Source organism: Macaca mulatta, chromosome X, assembly GCF_049350105.2.
Source record: "Macaca mulatta isolate MMU2019108-1 chromosome X, T2T-MMU8v2.0, whole genome shotgun sequence".
Lineage (NCBI taxonomy): Eukaryota > Metazoa > Chordata > Mammalia > Primates > Cercopithecidae > Macaca > Macaca mulatta.
The window spans coordinates 43,863,642-43,870,253 of NC_133426.1; positions in this window are offsets into that span (position 1 = coordinate 43,863,642).

Sequence of the window (6,612 nt, forward strand, 5' to 3'; positions counted from 1 at the left end):
TTAACCAGATATTATCTGAGTTGTACATTTTGCCTTTTTTTTTAAATGCTGGAAGCTTGACAGGGGATAGAAAATTTGTTTTAAAATTAGATTCTTCAGAGCTTTCCATTTTTTCCCCAATGACTCCGTTAATCTTTTTAAAAACACATGTAGAGGAATAAAGTGATGAAAGGGTCAGCCGTTACAGCCAGGATGGCTTTTTAATAATGTTAAATTGGAAGTGTTATAGGGCTCCTGGTTCTGCCCAGTGCGGTGTTCATCATCAGCTTGGATCCTAATCTGAGTGCATCCAAATCTTTCCCTTGAGGGCAATGAGAAGGTGGTAGGGGGCCCTTCAGTGGAGCAAGACCTTGCTTTTGGACCCAAGGACTTGTTTAGGGGGGATCACACATCCTCAGGCAGCACAAAAGTTGGTGGAGCCCAGCTTCAATCGCTTCAATTCAAGTCAAGGCCTTTCACAGGAAAATAGGCTACACAATCTAGGCCCAACTGAAAAGTCCACAGGCTGGTTTAAGATGCCAGAGGAAAGACCTACCGCAGAGCCAGGGACTGGTCAGGTATTTGATCAAAGTAAAGTTGGCAGGGAACAAGTCAAATGACAGGTGGGCATTCACAACTCACCTCAATTGACCGACAACCATGTGGAGGTGCTGAGCTGGCTTATAGAGACAAGGCTGAGCCACACAGAAAAATGACTCTTACTTCCCAAAGAACCAGAATAAGGCCCTTTTCCTTATGGCACCATTGTCATAGTATGGGCAGGACAGAGAACATAGGGGTACATTACAGAGGGGTTGTCCCCAGAACATACAAAGTCAGGCAGAGACACCAATCCACAAGTCTTCAGAAAGATAGAGGTCATCCCCAAACATGCTGTAGAGCATGTTGAAGAAAAACAAGACCTTATTTGCATTATAAGTGCTAAGCAATCTGCACCCAAAGTGAATTTTTTTACAATGACTGATGTCAAGACTAAGAATATTGGCCGGGCGCGGTGGCTCAAGCCTGTAATCCCAGCACTTTGGGAGGCCGAGACGGGCGGATCACGAGGTCAGGAGATCGAGACCATCCTGGCTAACACGGTGAAACCCCGTCTCTACCAAAAAATACGAAAAACTAGCCGGGCGAGGTGGCGGGCGCCTGTAGTCCCAGCTACTCGGGAGGCTGAGGCAGGAGAATGGTCTAAACCCGGGAGGCGGAGCTTGCAGTGAGCTGAGATCCGGCCACTGTACCCCAGCCTGGGCGACAGAGCAAGACTCTGTCTCAAAAAAAAAAAAAAAAAAAAAAAGACTAAGAATATTTCTACAACTTGGCAGGGTATGGTGACTCATGCCTGTAATCCTAGCACTTTGGGAGGCTGATGTGGGCAGATTGCTTGAGCTCAGGAGTTTGAGACAAGCCTGGGCAATATAGTGAGACCTCATCTCTAAAAAAAATAAATTAAAAAAATTAAAAAGAATATTTCTAGAACTCATACATGGGGCCCTAAACAAGGAATGATGTATCAGAACAGATGACATGAAAAGAACTGTATGGCACACAGAGGAAGGTCAAATAGCAAAAATTCTGATCAAGAAGGAGAGAAAATCAGAACAAACATTTCTCAAGAACATTGGGTCAAGGATTTTCACCAATTCTTTTAGTAAAAAGGAAATTAGAAATAAATATTAGGGTCTGAATACTAATTATTGGTTGTTGAGCAGAGTTATTTTGAATGAATTTTTCTGCTTTATATAATTCTAACTTCATAGTGTAAGCTCACTGATGCAGAATCAATTATTTGGTTACATTTATATAGCCTTGAGTTAAATAATCTCTCCATGTTTTATTATAAAATAGATATTTATGTCATGTAGACTCCTGATGATGATTGCAATCAAGATACTGGTAACTATGGGTAATCAGATAAGAAAAGTAGCTCTTCTTATAGATGGCTACTGTAGTAAGACATATTCCTGGCTGGGAGAGTTATACGTTACAAAATGATGCTCATAGCTTGGACTTGCGTTAACTTGAACTCTTCTAAGTAATAGAAAATCAATTTTTATGAATGGTTGAAACAAAGTATTCATTTGTATGGCAGAGGGCAAATTAGGGACACTACAGGAAGTTAAAGCCTATGGCTGAGGGTAACGTGTCTACTCCCACAGAACTGAGGATTCTATGCTCACAAATCAACCAAAATCCAAGAGACTGTCACAGCCTGGATTACCTGGAAAATGAGCAGGAGGTATTCTTATATCTGAAAGTTTGTATCCTTTGACCAACATCTCATTTTCCCATCCCCAAGCGTCTGGCAGTGGCGACTCTCTGTTTCTATGAGTTTGACTTTTTTTAGATTCCACATATAAATGAGATTATGCAGTATTTGTCTTTTTCTGTATGTCTTACTTCATTTAGCATAATGTACTATAGTTTCTCATCCATGTCGTCACAAATGGCAGGATTTTATTCCTTGTTATGGCTGAATAGTTTTCCATTGTGTATATATACTACATTTTCTTTATCCATTCATCTGTTGATGGACACTTAGGTTGATTCCATGTGTTGGCTATTGTAAATAATGCTGCAGTGAACATGAGACTACGTATCTCTCTTCGACATACTGATTTCATTTCCTTCGTATATATACCTGGAATATATACAAAGGGTTTGTATGGTTATATGGGTTATATATCAGTTCTATTTTTAGTTGTTCTTTTTTTTGAGAAACCACCATATTAGCTGTGGTGGAAATTTCCACCAACCCACCAACAGTGTACAAGGGTTCCATTTTCTCCACATCCTCACCAACACTTATCTCTCTTTCTCTCTCTTTTTATAATAGTGCATAAGGTGATATTTCATTGTAGTTTTGACTCACATTTCACTCATGATTAGCGATGTTGAGCACCCTTTCAGGTGTCTATTGGCTTTTTGTATGTTTTATGTGGAGAAATGTCTATTCAGGTCCTTTGCTCATTTTTTAATTGAGTTATTTGATTTTTTTTTTTTTTTTTTTTTTGCTATTGAGTTGTATGAGTTCCTTTTATATTTTGGATACTAGCCTTTTATCAGATATATGATTTGCTAATATTTTATCTCATTTCATAGTTGCCTTTTCATTGTGTTGATTGTTTCCTTTGCTGTGCAGAAACTTCTTAGTTTGATGTAGTCCTCTTGTTTATTTTTTATTTTGTTGCCTGTGCTTTTGGTGTCATATCCAAAACAACAACAACAACAACAACGAAACACTGCCAAGATCAATGTCAAGGAGTTTTTTTTTTTTTTTTCTTCCTGTTTTCTTCTAGGTGTTTTATGGTTTCAGGTCTTATATTTAATTAAGTCTATATTCCTTTTTCAGTTAATTTTTGTATACAGTGCATGATAAGGGTACAATTTCATTATTTTGCATGTGAATACCCAATTTTCTCAACACCATTTATTGAAGAGACTGTTCTTTCCTGATTGTGTTTTCTTAGCACTTTTGTCAAAGATTAATTCACCATATATGCATGGGTTTATTTTTGGGCTCTCTTCTGTGTTTCATTGGTCTGTGTGTCTGTTTTTATGCTAGTAACATACTGTTTTGATTACTATAGCTTTGTAACATAGTTTGAAACCAGGAAGCATGATTCCTCCAGCTTTGTTCTTCTTTCTCAAGGTTGTTTTGGTAATTTGGGTCTTTTGTGGTTCCATATGAATTTTAGGATCATGTATTCTATTTCTTTGAAAATGTCATTGGGATTCCTCGAATCTATACATCACTTTGGGTAGTATGAACATTTTGACAATATTAATTATCCAATCCATAAACAAGGGATGCCTGTAAAACATATTTTAAAGCTTCTATGACTAAAGCAGAGTGGCATCAGTTCATGAATAGACAAAATACTCAACAGATTGGAAATTAAAGAAATTGATTCAATTGCATATAGAAATTTATCAGGTAATTAAAAGGAGCAGCTCAAATTCTTGAGGAAAAGATGGAGATTGTCATTTCTCCATAAGTTTTATTTTAAGCAGTCTCAAACTTACAGAAAAGTCGCAAGTACAGTACAAAGAACCTTTTATTCCCCCGAAGCATTTGAGAATAAGTTGTTGACATTATATTCTATCACTACCCCCAATACTTTAATGTGTACTTTCTATGAACAAAGTCATTCTCCTACATAACTACAATATGGCCCTCAAACTCAGAAAATTAGCAATGAATTATAACTACCAACGAATCCTCCTATCCCATTTAATTTTTGCCAATTGTGTCAATAATACCCTTTCTAGCAAAAGAACCCAGTCCTGGATCACATGTTGCCTTTAGTTGTGCAGTCTCTGTAGACTCCTTTAATTTAAAATAGTTCTCAATCTTGCCTTGACTTTTCATGACCTTGACACTTTAGACGAATTTTGTATAATTACGAGACATTTTGTAGAATGTCCTTCAATTTGGGTTTGTCTGGTGTTTCTTTGTTATTAGATTCTTATTGTGTATATTTGGTAGAAGTATTATGGAGGCACATTTGTGTTCTCCTAATTGCCTCCTATTCTGCGGTGCACAATTTGAATTTGTCCCATTACTGGTGATGTTAATTTTGATTTCTTGGTTATAGTAGTGTCTGCCAGGCTTCTACTATAAAGTTATGCTTTTTACTTTTGTAGTAACCATTTTGTGGAAAAGTACTTTGAGACTATGTAAATACCTTGGTCTTCATCAAACCTTCAATGTATTCACTTATTTATATCAGTATGAACTCTCAGATTCTTATTTTATTCAATGGGTTATAATCCATTGCTAACTTTATTTATTTTCATACTCAAATTATCTGCGAGTTAGCCAGTGGGTATCCCTTCAAGATGACTTCTCCATGTCTAAAATTTTCCTCTAAATGTAGTGTTTAATAAATCCTATGGTAGCAAAATAACTGTATAGCCATAAATAAAAAGATAAAATTGGATCCATTCTTCACATTGTGTACCAGGATACATTCCAAATAGTTCTGGAATTTAAATGTAAAACAATGAAACGTGATGGGTGAAATACTACATAAACTGAGAGTGGGAAAAACTTCCCTAACATTGACTCAAATGCAGAAGTACCAAAAGAAAAGATGAACAAACGTGGTCAACCTTGCCCTTGTGGTGTTCACAAGATGTCCAGGACCCTTTACCTGGCTTCAAGGCAATCCTGTGAGCTGACTTTAGTCTCGCCTGCTTTCAGCAGCACTCCCAATAATTCCACAACATAGACCTTCTTGGGCAAGCCTCCTCAAGTTCACGCAGGCCCATTCCAGCCTCTGCATCTTTTCCAGGAACAGGGAGAGAGCCCTTCCCAGAACCCGAGCAGCTGGCACCCTCATCTCTGACTTCCCAGCCTCCAGAACCGTGAGAAACAGACTTCCATTGTTTAAGCCACCCAGACCGTGGCATTTTGTTATGGCAGCCTGAGCAGACCAAACACAGAATGGCAGGCTCTTTTTCTCTTCTACTCTTAGCCCTCCTCAGGCTACTTTTTAAAAAAAATTATTATTATTATTTTTTTACTTTTTCTGCTCATGTACCCTTTCTGAGCCACTTTGCTAAAGACTCCTGTGCCTTCTCTGTTACTTCTGCATGATTTCTTCCTTCTTGGTTCCCTGGTCACATGGTTTCCCAATTTCCCAGGCCTAGCTACTAAGCTACTTTGGCGAAGCCTTTCATGTTACTGGGAATGTTGCCTTTTCTGTCTCAGTAAATCAAATGACCCATTAGTCAGTCCTTGAAATACCTTATGCCCATAAAAAATCTACGGTGGAAATGTCTTCAGATTTTACTGTGATTTCTCTAATAGATAGTCTTGAGTTTAGGTAGTTGTGGGGGGGCGGGGAGCTGTGGATATTTTAAAATTGGAAAATTTTAGCTAAAGGATTTTTAAAAGGAAGCCAGCAGAGTTCAACTAAGTCCTTTACACACTTTTTGAAAGAAGCAATGTGACAAAGCCTATGGTCTCACTTTGGTTTCTTGTGCATCACTTGGAAAATTGCTAAAACAATGAATGTTTAACATTCTTACCATACACAAAAAGAATGATAAGTTGGGGAGGTGGTGGATATGTTAATAGGCTTAATAGGATCTTTCTACAATGTATACATAGATCAAAACACCACATTGTACTCCATAAATATATACAATTATTATTTTTCAATTAAAAATAAGTGAATAAATATTATTGGTTTTAAAAGAATGTTCTGTATGCTATAACAACTTTTTCACAGCTATCTGGCCACGTAGAGTAAAACTATGATTATACTAAGGATTCCAAGATTCTCTGAACTCCTAGGGTGCTTTCTAAATTGTCTAACAGAAAAAAGATAAAATTATGCTCACTATAGAGACCCAATCAAATGCAGTGTGTAGACTTATTTGGATCTTGATTAGAGGAAACCAACTGTATTTTGGAAACAGCTGAGGAAACTTGAATATGGGCTAGATGACATTAAGAAATTATTGTTCATATTATGTGTCATAACGGCATGATGGTTATATTAGAAATGTCCTCGTCAAATAGAGATGCATACTTAAGTATTAGAGGATGAAATGACACAGTGTTTGAGATTTGGTGTAAAGCACTCTAGGAAAAAAAATAGTAGTGGCTTG